This window comes from Pipra filicauda, unplaced genomic scaffold (assembly GCF_003945595.2).
Source record: "Pipra filicauda isolate LSUMZ 115617 unplaced genomic scaffold, ASM394559v2 scaffold265_size1292809_pilon, whole genome shotgun sequence".
Taxonomy (NCBI): domain Eukaryota; kingdom Metazoa; phylum Chordata; class Aves; order Passeriformes; family Pipridae; genus Pipra; species Pipra filicauda.
Genome location: NW_024104382.1, coordinates 381,678 through 406,352, shown reverse-complemented (window position 1 = coordinate 406,352; position 24,675 = coordinate 381,678). Strand labels below are relative to the sequence as shown.

The window sequence follows — 24,675 nt, the reverse complement described above, 5'->3', positions numbered from 1 at the left end:
GGGAGTTACACAGCCAATATAAACACAGAATCACAGAGGGGTTTGGGTTGGAAGGGACTTTAAAGATTATTTTTTCCCCTCACAGGGAAGGGTTTTTCCCAGTATCTAATCTAAACCTACTCTCAGTTTGAAGACATTCCCCCTTCTCTCACTACATGCTCTTGTAGATAGTCCCTCTGCCTCCTTTATTCACCTGCCTCTGCCCACACGGTGACACCTCATTGGTTCTGGGAGCTCTGACAGTTCCCAATTGCCTCAGTGCCACCCCAAATAAGCTGGTGACAGGTGTCCCTCACCCAAGGCTGGACCACAGAAGCCACATTGTCCTGGAGCCTCTTTGGCAGCACTGAAGATGTCTCTGCAGTGATTTCAACACGCAGTGCTTGCACAAGCAGGTCCTTGATCAGCAGAAATCATCTGCAGCAGAAGCAGAAGGGGCTCTCAGTGAGCAGACATGAGCAGTCTCATGTCAGAGTTTAATTTAGTCCAGCTGCTGGCCTCCTCATCCTGCCAGCATAACCTCACACCTGACCCCTCCACCTTCCTATGCCCATTCCTGTGCATTCTGGGGAAGCCCAAGAGGTCACTCCTTGTCTTATTGCGATGCCAGATCTCAAACTATTCAGACACATTGCAGTTTAAAAGCGTGGGGGGCTCTTCTCTGCAGAGGGAGCCTGACTGTAGATGTCTGAACTGAGGTGAGCTCTGTCCTGTCCCACCTCACTCTGCACATGCAGTGCTGTGTGCAGACACCCAGCCTGTGTCCCAGCCCCCAGCAGTGAGGTGTGTTAGCCCTGACACTGCCCAAATTAATGCCTTCCAAAGGACAGGGTAACTTGTCCAGCCACAGCAAAAAGGTTACCCAGCTCCCAGGATCCAGGCAAGGGTGGCACTCAAAGTGGTCCAACAGGAGATGCTCGGAATTAAACTCAGTCCAAGGTCACAGCATGATGCAAAGACCCTGCTGTAACCCAGCAAGAGCTCCTGCTTTCCACTTACCTTTTTTACTCACTTACACACATTTTCTATGTAATTGCACCTGCCTAATAGCCCTCTGTCAGGCTCCTGCCATTCATCCATCATGCATTAACAGCCTATTCTGATTTCTGAGGTACATTTTGCCTTCTCTGACACCCATAATTTTCATGTAACCCCTTTACTGAGGCAATTAAATCTTCTTCCCGTCCGTTCTTTTAGAGCTTAAATTTACATTTTTAGTACAAGTTTTTCAACGGCCCTCGCTCCTTCACAATTGCAGGGTTTAATTCATGTTTATGTTCAGTTCATGTGGCACCCTCACCACATGGTTCATTTCTGTCAACTACAACTCCCTGCAGAATTCAGATTGCAGCCCAGGCTCAATTTGCATTTCCACCTCAAGAGACATGAAAACACGAGATCAAAAATGGGACGTTTCCTTCTGACTTTGACAGTTTGCTTATGTCCTATAATTTTTTTGCATGAAGATTTAAAAAAAAGAATAAAATCTATAGTGATTGCAGCTATTCTCCTTATAATGCATGCAAATGCACAGTCCAGTGAGTGTGGAAAACATACAGACAGGGGAGAAAAATCCAAATGAAAAACTCAACAGAGCATGCAAGTGCTTCTGTCTAGCGTTTCAAACAAGTTGTCCATCTTCATGGTCTTACAGTTTATGGAACAGGTCAATGGATGGGGGTTTTTTGCATGATTTAGATTGTACAAGAAGCTAATAGCAAAGTTTGCTGGTGTTGGCCTCAGCAGCAAAAGGCATCCTCACCTGGCTGCTCCTCTTTCCCAACAGCAGCCCTGGGAATACTGGATATTGGCATATACCTGCCAAAAACGCTGAATGGAGCAGGGAAACTCCAGAAAATCCTTTTATTTCCCACCAGATTACACATATAGATGCTAAACCTCACTTCTGGGAAGGCTTTGCTGCCTGCCCCTGCTGCATCAGCTCCCTGTGGGAGGGTTGGCAGCTGCAGCTCCCCAGCCCCAGCCATCCCTCAGCCTGTTATTGCCTCTGCAAACACCAAACCTGTCAACAGCTCTTGTTCTCCAGAGTCAGGGTGTGATGGATTAGTCTTCTTTTGGAAGGAAGGCTCAGACTTCCCAAGGATTAGATCAGAGCAGTGTGGAGTCCCATGGGTGCTGCCCAGGCATGGTGAAGTCCCAGTCTAGCAGTTATTTTTCCATCTGTAGGACAGTGATCAAACTCCTCAGAGAATAATTCTGAAGTCCCTTTCAAAACCTGGGCATGAGAAATGTTTATAAAATATGTGACTATTTGACATTTAGGCAGTGCTATGACTGCTGGATCCCAAAGCAGCAGGTAAGAATTTGCACAAGCCACAGCAAACTACAGGAATGGGACCAGCCAAACCAAAACACCTCCCTCTCCAATCCCCTTCAGCTCCTGACATAGACCACAGGGCCCTGAAAACAAAGGGGAAAATTGAAACCCTTCCTTTTGCCACGTGTGACAGCACATTTCCCCTGATAGCACCCAGCAGCAGGGTGTCACAGTTGTCACAGATTAAATAAAAAACAAACTTTAAAAACCCAGCCCAACCAACCAACCAAACCCCACAAAACAAACCAGACAAGAAACAGACTGAATAGAATTAATTCTTCTTTCACTCAACTGTCTCAGTCCTTCAAAGCCATCACCCTGGTGAAATGAATCTTTGTTCCAAAGAAGTGAGGTTGGGGCCACTCCACGGTGCAGGTTTGGATGCCAGACCCGCAGACCTCCAGCAGGGAGCCCCCAAAGCTCCCCCAGGACCACAGTGATGAGCCTGGTGCTCTTGGCCGAGCAAGGAGGGACCAGCAGAGACTTTCAGATTATAGTGAGGGTGAAATTATCCTGATTTGAACCCAGCTGCTGCCTCCTGGGCTTGGGGAACACCGTGCAATGGGACAACAGGGCACCCCTCCTGGCCCAGCGCAGGAAAGGAGGGAGCGTGGAAGCCAAGGAGCAGCACAAACAGTTTTGGCCTCCCCATCTAGGATGGTGTGCCAGGGGTCAGGGAGTCTCTGAGGGAGCTCAAACAAAGCTCCTGAGCATGTGTGGTTGTGCCTCCCAGCCCTGCCCAGAGGCACAGCCAGTTCCATGCCTGGGCCAGCAGAGCGCTGCCGGTGCCAGTGGAACCCAAAATGGCCTGGACTTGCTGCCCATGGCTCCTGTGCCAGAGCCTAGGAAGGCCTGGCTGGCTCCTGCTGTTCCCTGGCATGTTCAGGACAGCGTTTACAAGGGAACATCCCTTCTGGAGAGGCGAGCATCTTCCCAGCAGCACCGCTCCCTGCCCCAGCCCGCCTTGCCTGGCGGCAGCAGCAGGAGCTGCAAATCCCACCTGACCAGGCTGTCACCTCCCAGCTCTGCAGGGCTGGAACTGCTCATCCTCGCAGGGATTCAGCTTCCTCTGCCCTGCTGGGATGCTCAGAGGACAGACAGGGATATGGCATTGCTTCTGCTCCTGCCAGCACCTCCACCCCACTGACTTGCTGTCAGTGCTCAGCATTCAGAGCTTCACCTGCCTCAGCCTTGGGTGCTGCAGTGATTCATCACACCATCCCACACCCAGACAGCAACCAAACTGGACTTTTTAGTTATTTTCCTCAATTAGTGAGAACAGTTTTCAGGCATTAGAACACTGATGCTGTCTTTTTTAAATTGGCTTGGTGGTATTAAGCAGCCTGTTGGTACTTAGGAACATGGGCTGTTGTGCTGGAATTGTCATCTTGTCATCAATTGGCTTTTAATTAACGTGAATTTTATCTTTTCTCTCCTAATTGGGGAAGAGGAGAGCAATCAGAGTATAGGTGTGTGCAAAGTAGCCTCAGCTGCAATTTCACTGAGCAAACTATGAGCCACTAAAAAGTGACAGCAGCTTCTAATGTGCACAGTAACCATTATGAACATGAAGAGCTGCATTTATTTCTAGCACCCCTCTACATTTTTGATGGAGAGCCACTACTTGAAGCCAGGATTCCATTCCCTCTGCCCCACCAGCACAACCACCAGGCAGTGATGTCAGTGCACTGAGCTTATCAGGCTGCAAAATCTTGTGACTTCAGACATTTGGGTTTTTTTTTTTTGCACTAGGCAATCCAGAAAGGGGAAATCTACTTCAAAGGGGGGAAAGGAAACCCTGAAAGAGAATAAGGTAGATCTCCTCTCACCTTCTTTCTCCTTTCTGATTTGTTTATTAACTATATTGCATTTCCAGTGCTTAAAAAGGGCTGCAAGAGAGTTGGGAAGGGACTTTGTACAAGGGCATGGAGTGACTGGATGAGGGGTGGTGGCTTCAAACTGACGGCAGGGTTAGGTTGGACATTAGGAAGAACTTCTCCCCTCTGAGGGTGGGGAGGCCCTGGCACAGGTTGCCCAGAGAAGCTGTGGCTGCCCCATCCCTGGAAGTGTTCAAGGCCAGGTTGGAGCAACCTGGGCTAGTGGAAGGTGTCCCTGCCCATGGCAGGGGGTGGAATGAGATGATATTTAAGGTCCCTTCTACCCCAAACCATTCTGTGACTCTATGATTTTATGTTCATGGCGAGTGAAGAACTCTCCATTCCTCAACTGCCCTGTGTGACCCAGTTCTCCCACTAAATCTTTGCCATGGGTTCCTGTTTGTGCAGTGCTCTCAGCAGTGTCAGGAAAATAACACAGAGCTTTGTGTCTGCTCGTGGAGAAAAATCTCCACTGAGAAGAAAAATAAAAACTGGTGTTTCTGTGGAGTCTGAGCTCCCGACCTGGCAGGATGCTCGTTCTGACAGGGGGAGGGCTGGCTGGGGAAGTGTGGGAACCAGCCCAGAGGATCTCTGTCACAGTCCAGAGGGAGGTGTTTATCCATTAGAGGGACACAGGAGATGTGCAGCCATTTGTTTCTTCCAAGTGAAGCAGTGATTTTGCTTCTGTTCTGAAGCACTATTTCAAGGTGAAGGAGAGAGACAAAGCATGAGTCTGTGTGAAGAACCAAAACCATTCCTAAACCCTCTTGGTTGAAGGGTTTATGGTACTTGCAATCTTAGTTAAAAATGGTTTGAAAAGCTTTCTGTTCCCTGTACAATCATACACAAAAATCAGTGTACTATTCATCTGCTTGTTACCTGGCTGTACATACCAAAGCCCTTATTTGAAGGTAAAAGTGATTGTACCTCTGCTGTATTTTTTTTGTCATTCTAATTTCCTTGTAGGGCTGGTCCACAATTCCTTGACAATTGAGGCAAGCCTGTGATCTCCCCTTGCCGTCAGTAATATCTCCATCAGCCTATCTTTTATGCAAGCCATGATAAAGGGCAGAGTTTAAGCCACCACAAGCAGAATTAAATAAAAAATTGGATTTCTGTCCACCTCTTTTTTGCTTCTCCCAGCTCAGTCCCACACTGAGTATTTCAAAGCTGATGGGAAATGAAAGTTGTGGTCCATGGAGAGCTAATGGCTGTCTAAAAGCAGCAAAAAGAGTTAGGGGAAAATTTATCCTCCCCTCACCCTTAAATCCACCTGAGTTGAGAAGGGCAATACATCAACAGGTCTGTTGATAGGTTCTCTTCCAGTGTAAGCTTATCATCCCATTTTATCCATCTCATCATCTTGTGGACCTACAGACTGGCAGTAGATAGATGGCTCCAGAAAGAGTCAAGGTAACATTAAAGAGACAAATGTCTTCCATCTCCCTGTTCTTTTATGCACACTGATTCCACTCCAGAGTCATCTGTACAGCAGTCTCCTCTTACCACCAGTCTGAGACAAAACAAAGCAAGGCCCTGAGTAAATCCCAGAAGGCTGAGGTTAGGGAAGGCTCAGCAGTGTGAGCAGTGACAGCAGACACTGCCTCAGGGGAGTCGACCCAAGAACCTGCCCAGAGATGTTTCCTGCAGTGACTCCCTCAGGGGACATCACCTCCAGCTCTCCCTGCTTACACACAGCTCTACACATCCCCTGCCTTTCCCCCAGGACATGCTGTTGGAGGAGATGAGACATGAGGACAGAAGGATGTCACTTCCCCTTTGGCCTCTTGTTTTCTCTCTCTGGCCTTGATTTTTGTCCTATCTGCTCTCAGACTTGTCTTTGTCAGGGGTGCAGGAAGAGCCAAAGAGGTTGAGATCGAGTGTCCCCCCCAGCCCCACACACTGGCCCCGGTACCACTCCAGCCTCATCCTCCTTTTATCTCAGGGATTTTTATTTAAGACTGATGCGGCCTGTGAATTTCGCAACCACCCCTGCATCCCCTGCACTCTTCTGCTCTACAGATAAAAATTTACCTCTGTCCAAGACAAGACCCTTCAGCAACACAAAGCCCTTGAGCTGGCCCCAGTTCTGGCCCATTCATCCCTGACAGACACTGCTACCCACAAAATGAGAAGCAAGGGGCTTCTCCCGGGGATTGGAATGTGTTTGGAGCTGTGACCTTACATTAGTTAGGCACACTTTAAGCCTGTAACTCTTCCTGAGTTACTCCTGTTGTCTCCATTACTGTTGTGCCAGAGCCTCCTCAGGTGCCCACGTGCCACAAGAGCTGCTGGGCAGGGAGGGAGAAGAGGGGCAAAAAGGGACTTACCTGACTGAGGCTACACAGGAAATATAAAGTAGAACACAAACCTGGAGTCAGCCAAGTCTCACTTTAACACTCGTCTTGCCAAGTACTATGCAGAGAAAAAAAATCTATACTCATCGTCTAGAAATTTGCTTATAAATAAATATTCATATATTGCATAGTCTTTTCCCGTTGGGATATTCCTGTGGAGAGCCTGTTTTGGTGGTCATTTGTCACTTAGAGCCTGTGGAACAGCTTCTGTTAAACAGATGAGGTGGGCGACCCTGCACACAGGAGCAAAACCTCCCCTGCACGGGCAGGTGTTGGAAACCATGAGAAGTGACCATAAATCCTGCCTTTCCTTTGCTGACACACACAAAAAGAGAGCAGGATGGAGGACGTGGCAAAATAACTGGATGCAACAAAGCCTCATTATGTCTGATATACTGCTCACCTCCCAGGTACAGTGCAACCATCATTCACAGGCACAGGGAGAGGCACACCTGGGACATTGGCCTGTTGGAGCAAGACCAGGAGAGGCCACCAAGATAATGTGAGGGATGGAGCTCTTCTGCTCTGAGGAAAGGCTGAGAGAATTGGGATTGTTCAGCCTGGAGAAAAGAAGGTTTTGGGGTGACCTAATTGTGACCTTTGGTACCTGAAGGGAGCTGCAAGAAAGGTGGAGAGAGACTGTTTACAAGGGTCTGGAGTGGCAGGACAGGGGGGAATGGCTTCACATTGACAGAGAGTAGGGTTAGTTTGGGTGTCAGGAAAAAAATCCTTCCCTGTGAGGGTGGAGAGGTCCTGGCACAGGCTGCCCAGGGAAGCTGTGGCTGTCTCATCCCTGGAAGTGTCCAAGGCCAGGTTGGGTGGAGCTCTGAGCAAGTCTAGTGAAAGTTGTCCCTGCCTGTGGCAGGGGATTGAAATGAAAGATCTTTCAGGTCCCTTCCAAGCCAAACCATTCTATCATTCTGTGACCTGGAGCTCCTTTGAGTGTCTCTGCTACTCCCTAAAATTATGAGCGTGTCCCCAGTGCTGAAGCCATCAGTGGGTACCTGCAGCGCACGGCATGAGGGAGCTGAAAAGTGAAAGAAACAGCAACACCTCGTAGCCAGGTAGATAATACACCTCTAACACATTGTTGTACAAGGCCTCACCCATATAGGATGTGTAGATGGAGCAACACTGATGGACAACTAGTTGTCAAACCAACCTCTAAGGTCCCTTCACCCCCCACCCCCCGCGTCAGAGATCACAAATAAAATCTGAAGATTGCCACATGAACCTGAGAGGAGCTGCCATGGGTTTGTAGTTGTCCTGTAGTGTCCCATCACTGCAGTATCTCACCCATAAACTCTGCCCCACAAGAGATGGGGAAAGACCTTTAATCAGAGTGTTTCTAAGAGCATCATCATGGTGAGGACAGCAGAGCTCATTCTGTGGCTGATGTGTGAGCACATGACAGGGGTGCTGGAAGCACACTCACTCCAGAGAGGAGCATGCCTTGGGAAAAGGCCCAGTGGGATACCTAAAACCCCCAGTGTGCTCATGGTGAATGCACAAGCCTTTTCCATCAGTGGGTCTGGCTGTGGACTTGCATCACTTAGGTAGAATAGCACATTTCTCTCTAAGAGCTCACAGATCAATTGGGCAGATGCAGCCCTAGACCAGAAAAGCAGGGCAGGAGGCATTTGAGAAGTAAGAAACTAAAAATATGGCAGCCCCTATGAAGGTCAAGATAAAGGTACCATGAGCAGACATGAGAAGAGGGGAGGAAAAAGAAATAAAGCTTACAAAGCATTTCCTACTGCTGTTTTTTAAAACATGTGAGAGGTTTTAGTCTCCAGGAGCCTGTTGGAAAGAAGTTCTGAGCTCTGCCTCTGCTTCTGCAAATAGTTTTCTAAAAATACCAGAACCCAGAAATTATCACTGGAATTATTTGATATTTATTTTCATTCAAATGCTTATGTAGACAAAAGGAAAACATAGATGCCATCTAAACCCTGGACCACTTCTTCTCTCTGCTGGTGCTCTGGATGAGTCAAGCAAATGGAAATCTCTGTCCATGGCTGTGTACCTTTCACTGATCAGGCTCAGGAGGTGCAAGACAAAGTCCAGAGCACACTTGCTCCAAATTTTACTTTTCCCCGGTGAGTCCCTCCTGACAGAACTTAAAATCCTCACAGAATATTGTTCCTACATATACAGCATCATTACAGACTAACATTAACTCTCCTAGTGGGGTTTTACAGGCGAGTGCTGTCCACAGAGCCAAAGTTGTGGTAGGGACGAGCTTGGTCTTAAATCCTCCACGGAGGTTGTGCCCCTTTGCACAGCCACGTGGTGCTGAACGACCCTCCAGGTGCTCGTTACAGTGAGGCCCCACAGCCAGCAGGGACAGCGAGGCAGTAAGTCCTGCCCAGGGCCTCCAGAGCCCAGCGAAGAGGAATGAGTGAGTCAGAAAATCATGCTCCTTCCTGACAACATTTCCCGAGGTCCAGAACAAGCTCAGAGGTGCCACTTCCCACGTGTCCCTTTGCAGGAAAGCAAAGCACAGACAGAGCTGACTCCTCTTCTCTGAGATTTATGGCGTGCAGGGACTGGTGCTGGGGATGAACCAAGGGAGAGAGAGAGATAACCAGGCTCTTCTCAGCCAAAGGCTTTCACAGCCCAAAAGAAAACTCATGTCGACCCTCTAAGTTTCACCTGGCTTCATCACCTGGCTTCATCCCCAGGTTCACAACCAGCAGTGTTCTTCCACCTTCTTTCCCATCCCTTTGCACTGAGGTGAATGGGAACGGGGTGGATGCACACTGGGCTGCTCCCTGAGAAACCAAACAGCTGGGGAACCATTTTTCTCAAGTTTAACGGAGTGGGGAAATGATTTTCACCCAGCTCCCAGCGAGTTCACAAGACCATCAGTCACTGCCTGCGCTGCAGCCCCCGGGGCAGTGGGTGGGGCAGGAGAGGGAATAAAACCAGGAGATGGCACAAGGCAGAGCAGCACAGAGAGTGCAGCAGCAGCAGCTCTGCTGGACAGCACACGCAGGAGTGCCTTGTTACCTCTCAGCATGAGAAACTAAGGGTTTCTGCAGGTTTCTGCAGGGTGAAAATTGGCTGTAAAAAGCAAAGAGCTCTCTGACTACTTTGCAGCTTGAAGATTCCCAATACACACGAGGGAGAGCTGGGAGTCACTGAAAGGCAGAGGGAGATGGATACCTGTGAAGTATGTTGTTTTCTCTGACACAGTGGAGGATTTGCATAGAGTTACTTTATTAAATCACTTTTTACCCTTGTGGCCACTCTCCAACTGAACAAACACAGCCCATGGGAAAGCCCCCTGCTCCCATGCCATGCCCATGCCCATTGCAGGGGCATCCAAAAGCTCATGACATCCAAAGCCTCCCAAGTCACTGTACCAAAGGCTGTTTTCTTCAAACCCAGCCACTCTGAAAGCACTCAGCCTTTTCATAATCAGCACTTCCTAACAGAACTCTCTCCCACCAAGACATGAAAGAAATCCCACGTGTAACAACACGAAAATCCAGTTCCCATACTGGTATACTGGTGGGGTTTGACAGGCAGTGAAGTGATACCAGGGCTCAGCTTGGTGCTGCATGGGCTGGTGGGAGCAGGAGGGTGAATCAGAGCTCAGCCAAGAGGAGGGACCCGAGGGCAAACAGAGCAGGGAACAGAAATGCCCTGTGGACTCACCTGGACTCGTTGATTTTTCCACGGCCTGCAGTAACAGGGGGGAGCTGCATCCTCTCGAATATTATTTTACACTAAAAAAAAACAGGTATGGGGTGGGGTGAGAGGCAAAATCCTGAGCTTCATTTCAACCCTTTCTAGAGGTAAGGGTCAGAGTATGGTGGGATCCAGAGGGAGGTTCAGGTTTGTGAGGTGTGGCTCGCTTTCACCTCCACAAGAGCAAGGAACACAAAAAATTACGTTTTAATCTATCTTCTGTCTTCTGTTTTGCTGAGAACTCCATAGGGGACCTCAGGAGCCGAGTAGCCGAGATATTGCAGGTACAGCTGTGAGCATAATGGGTTTTTTAGTTCATTTGGAAAACAAAACAGAGTTGTTCTGTCTTGACCTGAAACATTTTTTCCACTATAATGAGAGAAAAGGAGCAAATACACACCTTCGGTCAACCAAAACATTCCATTTGACCCAAAAAATGAAGGCTTTCATTTTGTTTTCATGGTACTCAACCATTCCTTAATTCATGCTAAATTCAAAACAAGAAATGCCATCGAGCAAAATGTTTAGTGTTCAGCTGAACAGTTTTTCTTACCTTCCTGCCCCCACCTGGGGCAACTCAAGCTGAGTTTGTAAACTACTTTGGTTTGGTTTTGAGCTACAGGGGAAGGCAAAGGGAAACCTTACTGCTGGTCAAACCCCCCCAACCTGGTTTGTGGCCAGGCTGGAGGTGCAGTGAGGGAGCTGCAGGAAACTGCTCCTGCCTCCCCTGGCATGGCTGTGATAACAGCACCAGCTCCCTCAAATCAGCAGCTTGGAACTCCTTTCCTGCCCCATCCAAATATCTATAATAAAGGCAATTCACAGCTCCAGCAAGGTGTACCCTCCCTACCCACTGATGGCTACCTGCTAATCAGCAGCAGCTATCCCCCCCCCACCTCCTAAAATGTCTTATTAATGGGTTGGCACCCCCGGGAGAGCAGCGGGAGAACTGAAAGTAAACCATCAGGTTATGTCAGGATTTGAGTCACAGAGAAGCTCTAATTGAAACTTCTCTGTCATTTACTCATCAGGAATGTAGAGCTCCTTCTTTGAATGAAACATTAGACACCGGCCTGACAGCTCCAGGTGGAAGATTATCCGGCAGCTTAATCGCTCCCTGACAGCCCTGGTTACTCCCACAACAGCATCTATTAACCTGCCTTTTATTCAGACCCTTTTATGCCTTTTTAATCAGTGGCTCTGGGTGCTTTGGAGCAGGAGCTCAATGGATCTCAGACAGGATGGGAGGGCTGCACCTCCCCATCACGAAATTCCACTGTTTGAGGGGGCAAGGGATGCCTGTCAGGTCACCTCCTCCTGGGGGGAAATCTTCAGAAAAAAGGTTGCCTTCTGAAACTGCTAATCCAGTTTATCTCTGGGAAAGGAGATAACTCTTTTGCCAGAAGTTGGGATGTTATCAGGAACTTCAGACTTCTGGGGTGTACTGTTTAAAGCCCCAAGTCATGGATGTGAAAAAAGGCACTGTGAAAAATTCATCTTTAATTTAATTTATTTTTTGATAAGTTACTACTGAGCCTTTAGGTTTGCAGAGAAAAGCTCAAAACCAGATGTGAGTCCACCCTCAAGGCTCAGGCATTGGAAGACAGATGAAAAGAACCCAGAGTTTATCCTCTCTAAATCAAGACTGGATGTCTCTTGAAAACTGATGTTATAACTCAAACAGAAGTTATGGTCTTGATGCAGAAATTATTAGCTGAAGTTTCCTGAGCTGTATTATGCAGGAGGTCAGGCTAGATGATGACAATAGTCCCTCCTGGCCCCCAAGTCTATGAATCCTTCTCCTGAGTGTTTTGTAGTTGTCCCCAAACTGTCCTTTCTTATGTTTTATGCTTGGGTCCAGATTCTCAGTGGCATTCAGACCTAGAGCACCAGGGGTACATTTTCAGGGGGAAATAAAGGAATTTTAGCACCTCCATAAAATCTCACTCATCTGCACCAGTTCTCTGTTTGCTCTGAGCCCCCAGAGCAGACCCAGGGAGCCAGAAAACCTGTGGTGATGAACAGACTGAGGCATTTTGGGCTTCAAATTGCCCCAGCCCGGGCTCATTGATAGCACGGGTGTGACTGTCCCTGCTCAGCACCCACGGACCCGCTGATCCTGCTGAGCTCTCGCCGCGTTCGCTGAGCAGACGGGAAGGGGAGCGTCCATCTCGAGCTCTGCATTTGTGAAAAGGCTCTTCCCTGTGTCTGCCACCTTTATCCCTCCCAATTCCACCTCGCGGTGCTCCCAGTGAACAGCATCTGTGTGTAACACCCGGGGCTGGGCGGCTGCCAGCCCGTCCCAATTATCCGTGTGCTGCACCACATGCTGCTCCCCTCAGCTCCTGGCTCCTCGCTCCATCCATGCACCCAGATGTCCAAAGATTCAATCCTCCTTCCCCATGCCATTCTGGCAGATTTTGCTTCAGCCTTGGGCCAGATTGCCTTTGCTGGCTGCAGTTGGCTTGGCAGTGCCACAGTGGAGCCATCCCTGGAATAAATAACCCTCCCGTGAACGGACACCACCAGGCTCCTGTGCTCACACCCTGTGCTCACACCCTGTGCTCACACCCTGTGCTCACATCCTGTGCTCACACCCTGTGCTCTGCTGCTACATGTGATGGTCGGGACTGATGAAACGTGTCCCAGGTTGTCTCAGAGGGGAGAAGAAACAACCTTCAAGTGGTGATCCAGTATTTCTGCAATGCAGCCCCAGAAACCTGGAATTTATCCTCCCACCTGGGGTTCCCAGCCCCATTAATAATCTGAAATAAGATTGAGTCCATGCCCAGAAGAGCTTCCAGCAAAGGCAGACAAGCCAAACCAGCATGGTAGATAATAGCTGAGGGTTGGAAGGAGTGGGGAAACCTGGATAAAGGGGAAGACATGGAAAGGGCTGCTGGAGGGAACATGTGGAAAAATGCATTTGATGGAGGAGAGGAAAGGCTGTCTGGGGAAAAGGACAGAAATGTGTCCAAAACAGTGGCAGCATGGCTGAAGGAATAACACTGACAGGGAAGAAAATGAGGGAATAGGAGAATAGAAGGGCTGTGAAATACAAAAACTAGACATAGGAATAACAGCAGAATTTGGAAAGGTCTGTGTTGGAGACCACATTGGGATAACCAGGTATATGAAGCAAAAAGCCCAGTGAATTTATGCAGAATGGTACCAGTAACAGAAAATAAAAATAGAAGTGATGGTCTGGGAGCAGAGATAGAGGAGAAAAATGTAAAAAGACTGAAAAGGCAGATTCTTATCCAATGAAGAAAGGAGGTAACCTTGTGGCTTATAAACATTTTCATACTGTGAATAAGGTAAAAGAGGGATTAACACAGCTAATGAGTGACGAGTTTCAGTTTAAATAAGTATGTGTACATTGATAGACAGATATTCTACCACCAAAACAAAAGGATGAAAACACCTCAGGAAGAAGTTGCTGCCTTTCCAGAGCAGCTCTGGTGTGATAAAGGAACCACCACCATCCACCCAAGCACTGAGACATCTGAGACATTTGACGTGTCAGGGTCAGGTGAGGGAGCAGAGGAGAGCAGTGAGACACCCAGATGAGACAAACAGAGAAGCTGACCCTTAATCCAACCTCTTACAAAAAAAAAAAAAAATATTGAAGATTCTCTGTTTTTATTTTGGCTTGTATTTATCAGACAGGGGTCAGGGCACCATGCAGCACACATTTGAGTGTGGCAGCACGGACTGGAGAGCAGAAATGCTGCTGCACAGAGATCAGCTGTGTTCCCCCTGAAACACAACTGCCATTTCCTTTTCCATCTCTCACTTCCCTAAATAAAAAGCATTAAACTATCCTTTTTGTTCAACACCTTTATATCAGATATTTATATCAGCTGATTAATGGGAAATATTCAGGTTTTACACTGTTAGTGCCTCAGTAAGTTCATGCAAGGTACCCAGAGACATTTAATCATTGAGTTTGTCTTTATTTAATAGAGGTTGTTTAATAGAGTCTGCAAATCTGCTAAACCCACAGTGGCTCAGCACGTAATAAACCACAAGGGATCTTGGGGGTTTTCATGCCAATTATGCGTCGATAGCCCTGGATTTGGAGATCCTTCACATCTCAAGAGCTTGGTTTTGGCTCTGCTAGTGAGTAATGGCATTAACACACCTCCCTCTGCCTCCCCAGTAAATCAAATGGGGCACAAGCAATCACAGGCTGGTAGAGATCCAAACATTCCCAAATGTCAGCGGTGCTTCTATGCTTGAATTTAATTCAATCCTGCTCTTAACAAGAAAAGAGAGGATATTAACACAGCACTGCTGGATTTGGGCATGATAGCAGGTGGAGAAGGATGGAGACCTTTCTGAGGACAGTAGGAGAAGGTCAAGCACCCGGATTAGGCACGTGCTGATCGCAGAAGATCATTCACTGTGAGGGTGATCCCAGCTCTGCCCCCGGGATGTGGTCAGAGAAGGGATGAACACTCTTGCTGGCAGTGGATGTGGAGTTGTGAATTGTGGGAGTTTGTCAGGCTGTGACCCCCTGCTGAACAGCAAACCTGGAGGCAGGGTCAGGAGTGTGCCCTGTGAGGTGACTTTAGCACTGCCAGCTCTGTCTGCATAGTAAGAGTTCTCATTATAATCATTGTTTACAACCCCCCCAACGCAGCTCACCTGAGGGGCACAGGAAAAAGCTTTGAAAGACAACAATTGCAGCTTATTTGCAGTTGCTCCATTGGCTCGTAGCGCTCTCCAGATGCAGGTTAAAGCAGCAGTAAAGGAAGTAAAAGCGTTTTTAAAATCCACTTTTAGAGCTGTGCGTTGGTGACACGCATTTAAATCATCTGCATGCCATCAAGCATGGGTTCAAATTTAAATGTCACTGCAGAAGCTCTTCCTCTTACCCCTTCACAAAGTCATTTGTCATCTCCCAGTTCGTGGCGGTGAAAGGAACTGAAAAGAAAATTAGGCAAACAAATAAAAATCTATGTTTATAATGCATAATGCAACCCTGGAAACCTCTTACTGTAAGGTTTTTTTAAAATATCATTCAAGAAGAAAGGGGAAGGGAAGGAAAACAAAACTCCTGTTAAAGGAAACAATAGACAAAGAAAAAGTCTTTATCTTTGCTTAAGTGTTAGAAATAATAATCCAATTAAATAATCCTTATGGATGATCATCTGGCTGTCAAAGTGAACATTTACCTTACTGTTTATTACCAACAATGCTGTGATAAATTTAAATAAATATTGGGGGGGGGGGGGCTGGAATTAAGTGGTGGGGTCTTTTTCCCAGTCTTTAATTCTAAACTCATGACAGCACCCTCATTTCCCAGATCACTGAAACGTCTTTCTTCTTCTTTTTTTTTTTTTTAATGGCAATTAGATAAAGTGTCTTACATATTTTTTTCCCAAGAATTTCCAGTTTATGCTTCCCCAAGTTATAGCATTCATCTGAATATGAAAACCTTTATCACTCTAATGATTCTTCAGACCAGCAATCTTATTTCTGTGTTAGACAAAATATCATGAACAAAATCAATGAGTAATATAATATGGTTTCCATAGCTGAAGACACTATTAAACCATTATTTCAGTTTTACACTGCAGTGGAAACTATAGAACAGACACATGAGTACAGATTATATGATATCAATGATAAAAATTATTATCTTCAGTCACAGGGCCAAATGTTTGACTTCTGAGACACAAAACATTGCTCCTGATGCCAGAATGTAACCTGCCTTTTCACCTTTAGGGCAAAAATATTTCAACTCAATTTTAAGATTGGTTGATGGTAGACAAGAGATTTCTCATTACAGTCATTTAATATCCAATATGTGTTTGTTTTATCAGAGTTTTGAATTTTTCCCCAAAAAAGCACAGCTTTCTGCAGTCTTGTGACTGAGATGAGAATCACTATTGTGCTATAAAAATAATCGAGGCTGTAACTTGGACCCAGATGTTAGAGGAAGTGTTTTGAAAATATACATCTCAGGTTATAATACCAAAACAAGCATTAAAAAGACTCGGTGTTCTTTCCAAAAGTCTCATCATTTAATGCCAAATCCAGGCTTTGAGGACAACTTGAGTAATAGAGGTACTCGCAAAATCTATAAACTTCATTAATATTAGTTATGAGATTGAATTCCCCAAGTCTCTCAAACTGGGAGATTTTTCTTTTTCTGTGGACGTTATCAGGCTTTTGCACAAAATAAAGCTTGTGAGTGCATCACCAGAATGAGTCTCAAAGTCAACACCAGTACTGGAAAGGGGACCTGGAGAATCCCCTCTGCCACCCAAATCCTGCCGCTGGCACAAAGGCAGGACCATGAGAGCTGTGAGCTCCCTGGCTTTGCCCCAGTTTCACCAGTTGTGAAGCTTCACCAAACACTTGGGTTTAGTGGAGTTGTGATCCTAATTCAGCCATTCTCGTTAGGATGTGCCAGCAGCTCGACCCAGAGCTGATTATCTCACTGCACAGCCTGCAGGGCTGGGCTGGACCAAGAGCATCTGAGCCCACTGACCTCTGTCCTGCTTTGCTTTGATACTCACAGAATGACAGGAAGATTTGGGTTGGAAGGGACCTTAAAGACCATCTCGTTCCAACCCCTTGCCATGGGCAGGGACACCTTCCACTAGCCCAGGTTGCTCCAAGCCCCATCCAACCTCGCCTTGGACACTTCCAGGGATGGGGCAGCCACAGTTTCTCTGGGCAACCTGTGCCAGGGCCTCCCCACCCTCACAGGGAAGGATTTTTTCCTAATATCTGATGTAAACTTCCTCTCTGTCAGTTTGAAGCCATTCCCCCTTGATCTGTCACTCCAGGCCCTTGTCCAAAGTCTCTCTCCATCTTTTTTTTTGCTCCTTCAGGCACTGGAAGGCCACAATTAGATCACCCCGAAGCTTCTCTTCTCCAGGCTGAACAATCCCAATTTTCTCAGCCTTTCCTCAGAGCAGAGCTGCTCCAGCCCTCACATTATCTTGGTGCCCTCCTCTGGACTCGCTCCAACAAGAAAGGACTTCCAAGGTCAACAAGTCCAACTTTTGACCAAGTACCACCACACCCACTAAACCCTGCAGAGAAGGGCCACATCTACTTGGGTTTTTTTGAAGGCTGCAGTCTGTTCCAATACTTGACCACTCTCTCAGTGAAGAAACCTTCCCCAATATCCAGCCTGAACCTCCCCTGGTGCATCGTGAGACCAATTCCCCTTGTCCTAAAGGGATCAGTAGCTCCAGTGTAGCTGCTACTTTGGGTCCCTTCTATGAGAGGTGGGTCAAAGAGGCACTGTGTCTGTCCCCAGAAATGTCTGCAGAAGTCTATTCAGGTAAATTTCTTTAAAATTTGTTTAATTTGTTCAAGGCAGCTCTCAGGCTTTTAAGTCAATGACTTAACTTTAAACGCTTAAATTAAGAAATCAGTTGTTTAACTTTCAGTTACCCAATTGGCACATCTGTCTTTTACCTTTTTTCAACAGTTAAAGTTAGAAAACTGCAACAGAATAGCAAACAGAACTGAATAGCAAACACAGGGAAATATTTTTCCACAGTTTACAAGTTAAAAAGTCTCCTAAGGAACCCAAATGGTTGTGTAAACATGTTGGTTAGATAAAGAATAAGGGTTTAGGTGTCTGCAATCAGTTGAAATCCTTCAGAGTTAATTTGGCATTCATGGAAGCAGAAGATTGTTTGGTCTTGATGAAAGAATAGTATGAACTGGTCCCATCCAGCATTCCCAACAGAGCTGGAGGAATAATCTGCTCTGTGAATTTGGCCTCTTGTTCTGTTCTCCAGTTATCCTCAGGCAGATGGTGATTTTGTTGTATTATTGGCTATTGGAATTATTTACTGAATAACCTCAGTAAACAATTCTCGCTTGATAGATTGGCAGTGAGCGGCTTCCTTGGGATCTTCAGTGCTTGCTCTGCTTCAATAAGATGGAAAGACCACCTGGAATCACTGTGGTCTCTACTAGGATGAGCAGATTCCTTAAAAACAGGTTTCCAAAGGAAAAAAGACTGTGATTTCAGTTTCAACATTCCCTTTCTAGGAATATTTCCATAAGCTGAGCTGTTTTCCATGGGCATTCCAACACCCAGGATTAGCCCAGGTACACAAATTAGCACCAGATCTCCCAACCCAGCCACAGACCTGGTCCCTCAGGTCTCTTTGTTGACTTCCCTGCCCAGACCTGAGGCTTTCAGCTCTTCCATCACATGACAGACACTCATGAGCACAATGGACAGTCTGGAGGAAATTTAAAGCAGCCTGTGACTGCCTACTCAGTCCTTTAAAATATTTGATCATCCATTAAAATAAAAGCTTTTCAGAGAAAAATGACAATAGAAATAATAATCTAATGCATACAAGCTGGCTTCTCCCCATCCTTCATCTCCTTCAGGCCCTCCCCAGCCTCTCTGGTGACCCCTCATCTCTCCACAGTTCTCCTGCTCCCCCATCTCTTCCTTCTGCTGGGAGAGGCTTTTAGATGCTGAGTATTCCTTTGACTTCCAGGTTCCCCACTCCAGAAAAAAAACATTTGCCACCTATCCCTTAGCAGAATTAAAAGACAGATGCAGGTCCTTGAATGGGGAAGGTTGTCCTTTGTCTGTCAAAGAGATGGATGAATGGATAATACCAGAGGAGCTGTTTAGCTTCATGCTTGAATTCCACAGCATCTGAGCATCACTGAGATATCATAAATACTCTAGTACTCCAAGATAGTCCAAATCAATAAAGGCACAGGGAAATTCCCACTGGGTATCACAGCTCATGTAATAAATGTATTTGTCTAACCAGGCAACTTAAAATATATATATTACATTTCTGGTTTGAGAGATTATTCACCTAAACTAGAACACTTTACTGATCACAAGGATTCTTTAAAAAATGTGCACACCTATTTATAAAACATATTTTGCCGTTTGATTTCATACTGTATAAGTTGCCCAGTGCCTGACAATGACTTGTGAGCCTACTCCACTTTTCCAGATATGGATTTCCACCAGGCAGAAATAAAGTAGGAAATTACTTTTCTTATTTTATGGGCCATGAGAAAAATCACCGATCTCAGGACTTAAATGCTGGCCAGCAAAGCAAATGACCATTCAGAGGAGAATTATAGAAGCATAAGAAATTGCCAATAAATAACACACCGCTGTTGAAGGCACAGGGTGAGCTACCAAGCATATCAGAGGGAAAACCAACATTCTTAATGCTGAGATCCTAAACAACCCTGGCAGCAGCTCCCAAGAGGACAAAACCATATATTCCAGTGACTCTGAAAAGGGCATTGGGTTTTCTTAATGAACAGACTGGAAATCAGCATCTGTACATGAATGCAGAAATATATATATAAAGCCAGGAGCTGAGGCTCGTGACGTGCTGGTTGAGCTTTGAAGTAATGTTGAGCTGAACTAGTTGAATTAGTGAAAATTCAGGGGGTTGTAGCTCAGGGTTCGTAGAATCATAGAATTATTTGGCTTGGAAGGGACCTTAAAGATCATCTTGTTCCCTGGGCAGGGACACCTTCCACTAGCCCAGCTTGCTCAGAGCCCCTCCAGCCTGGCGTTGTGCTGTTTAAATGTGGATGTTAAAACTGAGAAAGACCAAGTTACTTTTTTAGGGAGGCTGGGCTTGGAGCTGCAAAGGCCTGGACATGTGTGGAGACCCACCAGCACGTTTTTATGACCAGGCTGTGCAATGGCTTTTTGAGAATAATGCTGCTGTTGAACAGGAGCTTTTCCCAGCATTACACTCCCCTGCTTTTGCCTGGTGTAACAAGCCACAGAGGAAGCTGGAGTGTATTTATGGAAGAAGGACTTGGGAGTTGAGATCTTCTCTCATTTGGAGGCTACAGGGAAGTGTAGAAAGGCAGGAATTCACACCCAGCAGTCTGAGATGACTAGCTGGTCTAATTTGACTTTCTCTGTAATTAAAGGAGAAGCTCAGCCTGCTCTGAACAGCATTTCAACCAGGAGCCTAATTTAGCTGTTCCAAGTCCCACTCTGGGAGCTCTTCCTGCTCCCCATTGATTACAGAGGGAAGCAGAGAGGATCAGGTATATAAGTGAATTGATTAAATTACCTGTCTGCAATTGTGTGGCACAAATACCCTGCAAAGTGCCCTAGAACAGAAAAATTAGCACAATTTCCAGGGCTATGTAAAAGACCTTCAGCTGTATCTGACAAGAATGGAGCAATCTTTCCAACTGCTTCTGGTTTTTGGTAGCTGCTGCTGCTGCTAAAAATCCACCACACAACGTATTGTTCAGGTGCTCTAGGATGGCTTAACAAAATAAAGCAAAATAAAAAGTCACAATTAACACCAAAATCCTGGATACATCTTTTTTTTTTCCTAGAATTCAAATTGGAGCACAGGTATGACAGAGCAGCACAGCAGATGTGCTGAAAGGGAGAACTTCTCGTGGCAAGTGTAGGTGTTTGCAATGGAAAATCTGGACTTAGGAAAATAATTTTACAACAATATTGGAGGATGAAGTTCTCTTTATGAGATAAAAAAGAAACAAAGAGTAAATAGATATGATTCAAAATAAAAATAAAAACCATAATGATTAAGTTTTCAACTTCTGCCACAGCCTGACAACAGATCTGACAAGTTAACACAGGGGCTGGGGGAAAAAAAATTAAAAAAAATAAATCAAAACCCCCAAAAATGCACAAACACAAAACAATCAAACAAAAAAACCCCTACAAAACCAAAAACAAGCAAAAAAAACCCCAAACAACAGAAAGCACCTTTTATTTTTTTCTATTAAAAAGGGGGTGAAAAACTAGTTTTGAAATCACTGAAAAGTTTCCTGTTGACTTCAGTGCTACTGGCTCATGAAAAGCCTTTGGCTGAGAGGTTTTGGATGTCACTTCATGATCATAAAGTTTATCAGTCCTTCAGGTGATATAAAATGGAAACATAATTTCTGCCATAGATCAGTTTGACTCTTTGTTCTGCAGCACTTTGGTGTAACTACTGCTTAGGAACAGGGTCTGTCCTAAGTTCAGCTTGATGTGTTCCCATAAAGAAAAATCCTAAATTCACATGCATTTAGGGACACACAGAGATTCTTTATACTTGATGTTTTCACTGTTTGGGCTGATTGAGCTCCCCTGGCACTGTGCCCTAGAAAAGCTCTCCCAAGACGGGTTTGCTTTCATGGCTCTTCTGCTCTCCGTGTTTCATCCCTGTAGAGCTGTAGCTTACAGAGGCTCATTTTGTAAAATCTCTCTCTGTTGACTTCTGTGACCACCATGTTGTCCCTGTTCAGTGGAGCAAAAGCATTTTCCTCCCATCTCCCAGTCCTGCAAGTCCTGTTACTGGAAATGAAGTTTCGATGTCTAAGGCACTGGAGCAGCTGCTCCTGCCTATGGAAGATGGAAGCACCAAACTGTTAAATTAACAGCTGCAAACAGCTCATGGAATTGGGCTGAAAGCTGTCTCCAAATCATTCCTTCTGAGCGAAGCAGCCCCCAGGCAGCCCAGGGCAGAGCCACTCAGGGCACAAAGCAAACAGCCTGGCCAGGCTGCAGTTCCACACACCAGCTCCACCTCCGAGACCAATCCGTTGGGATGAAGCAGTCAGAGAGAGCAAAATAATCTTGCAACTGATGGAGAAACCTTAAAAAAACATTGTGGAACGGAGGGTTTTTTTTTTAAACCCCACGTTGCTGCTCAGCTGGCAGTGGTTTTTTTCTGGACTGTTTCACCCATCCCTACATGATGATATAAAAGTCAGCGCTTCATTGAACTTCCTAATAGCCAGGACATATTTCCTTCACAACCCCAGTGCTCCCTCTCGCTAGGAGCTTTCTCCTAAGCAGCATGACACAACATATTGTAAAGGGAAAATGATAATTAGAAGGAACATTCGAGCAGAGGAAGTTGTCTGGAAAAACGCTTTAGTTAAATGAAGCGGTGAAGATTGTTTTTAACTTAATCTGTTAAACACACGGATCTATCCCGGCGCAGGAATGTCTGCTCAGTGCAGGCTTGCTGGCCATGGGTGGAGGACAAACCTGGGCAAGGAGGAGCAGGGAATTCTTGGTTTGATTTTATGGAGGTTACACGAAGGTGCAGAGAGATGAAAAGCACATGAAGTGCTGGGTTCAGAGTGAAGGGCTGCAGGAGGCACCGGTGTGACCCAGCTCTGTCACACTCTGTGGGTGCCCTGGCTGCCCCTTCCCCCAGCTCAGGAACATTACACAGCTTTGCCCCATATTCCCAGGGAAAATCTGCGTCAACACTGGGAACCAAATGCAGTTTGGGTGCTTGAATCTCGCTTTCAACACAGAACCATTCTTCACACAGTGTTGAAACCATTGGTACTTTCAGACAAGTGTGTGTTAGGAATGGATGATAAAGACCTGTCTGACCAAATTACAAACACTGGAGAGAGAAATAAAGAGAAAACATTGTCCTGAGGGACATGGAAAAACAAACAAACAAACAAATGAAAATCCATTGCCCTGAAAGCCAATTTTTGTTTGAGGCTTTGACTAGTGGATGGGGTGGTGGGAGATAATGGCAATGTGAAACATCCAATTTTTTTAATTAACCAGGCCACTGCAGCACTAATATCTCCTCCACTCAGAAATGTTTTGCTTTTGCATAAAAGAGGGAACTATACTTTTATTTTGGACCCAATTAATTTGAGCGTGGAGGAGATGAGAAAAGAATTTCATTTCTGGAAGAATAAAGATCCATTTTCCTTTGGAGAAATTCACTCTTCCAACAGTGATGGATCTCTAAAAGCTACAGGGATACCAAAAGCAGTCCCAAGTGAAAGGGGGTTGCACAGTGCAGGCAAAGGGGTCAAAATTGTTTAATAGAAGTGGTTTGTCAGGTAAATCTCCATCCTGTAATTGTTCTGAAATGACCGAGATGGTTCTCTGTGTGGAGATCTAGGAATGAGATAATGAACTGGGAAGTAGTGGATGATCATGGCATAAGGAAGAAAGCAGGAGATGCTGGAATTGCCATGGGACTATGTGGGAAAGAGGTTTTCCTCCTGCCTGTAGCTCTGCCCAAGCTTGCAGGTGTAGTGCAGAACAAGATCAATCCAGCAGCTCCAAAACTGAGATTTCTTTTCTCTTTTCTGTTAATACAGAAAAGATTTGTGCTCATACAGTAAGGTTTCTTTTCTGGTAACCTTCTACTTTTCTCTTTCAGCCCTTGGTTTCCTTTTGTCTTGAGACACGGGGAGAAGAATTTGAAAGCAGAGCTGGGTGCCAGCTCTTTGCTGGCTGCTCAGGGCAGAGCAGCTCAGCTCATTTGTGCTCAGGCTCCCGGGTCAGGCTGGGACAAGGCAGCTGTGGGGCAGAGTTACAACCATTTTCTCCTCACACTGTTATTCAAAAAGCTTTTAGAGTAACATGACAACTGCCAGCACGGATAAGGATCGGTGACTGTTTCACCAAGTGACTCACCTCAGGAAATGATCAAACGAGACTTCACGGGAAAAATGTGAAAACCTGCCACCCAGAAAAATAATTTAAGAAACCCCCAGTATGATAGAAAAAAAAAATCTAAAGAGGAGCCATGAAACTTAATACATTCAGAAGCTTCCCTCTTGATTAACTATTACAATTTTAGATATTTTAATGGTCCCCTTTGAATCCAGCTAAAAGTGATGTACTTCCATACAGGAGAGGAAATGAATCTGGCACTCCTGGCCAAGCCTCACCCTCTGAATTCTTCCACCCATTGCTCAGATAAATTGCCTTGTCCAAGATGTTGGAGACTGGGTATTGTTAGTGCAATGTCTGCTCTTCATATCTGCATAAATCTCTATTCCTTCCACCCTGGAAAAGAAACCAATTCCTTGTGGCCAAAAGAGAAGACAAGAGGATAATCCAACCCCGTGAAGATGGGCCCTGATTAATTCACCAGTCTTCCTGGATGGAAATACTAGAGGTGATCCTGCATTAGGGGGAAGAGAGTCATGGGAGGTAATATTCTTCAGCAGAATCTCTGTAGCAGAGTATCAGCACAAATGATACATTTCTCCTTGTTGGATTTTATGTTCCCAGTAAATTTTGTGCAGGTGGAAAATGCCACCTTCATAGCCCTGGAGACCCAGACACTGTTGCAGAGGTTATTTCTTTTCCTGACATCACCTATAAACAAGTATGTTTCTCTTTTCTTTTTTTTTCCCCCTATCCTTTTACAAGATTTTCCATCACAATGGGGTCCAAATTCACTCTTTATGCAGGCAAAACATGTTCAGGCATGACAGGGAGAAATACTGCAACTACTCAGTGACGAACTCCCAGTACCTTTAGTCATGCCATAATTTCACAGTTGTGCTCCAAGTGTAGCCACTTCCTTGGGCTTAAGTGTCATAGAACATTAATATCAGAGTTAAAACAAAATAAAAAACTCCCTCCAAATGGAGTATTTGGATGCTGAAGGTTGGT

General features: G+C 45.8%; 1 long non-coding RNA gene across 1 annotated transcript in view; it reads right to left on the bottom strand.

Annotated features, from left to right (window-relative positions):
- Window positions 1-15,094: 15,094 nt before the first annotated feature.
- LOC120323448 overlaps window positions 15,095-24,675 on the bottom strand; it is a 37,005-nt gene continuing 27,424 nt past the window's right edge. Inside the window, exon 3 of the long non-coding RNA XR_005563885.1 lies at window positions 15,095-15,197. This is a non-coding gene — a long non-coding RNA (uncharacterized LOC120323448). The remainder of the gene's footprint in view (window positions 15,198-24,675) is intronic.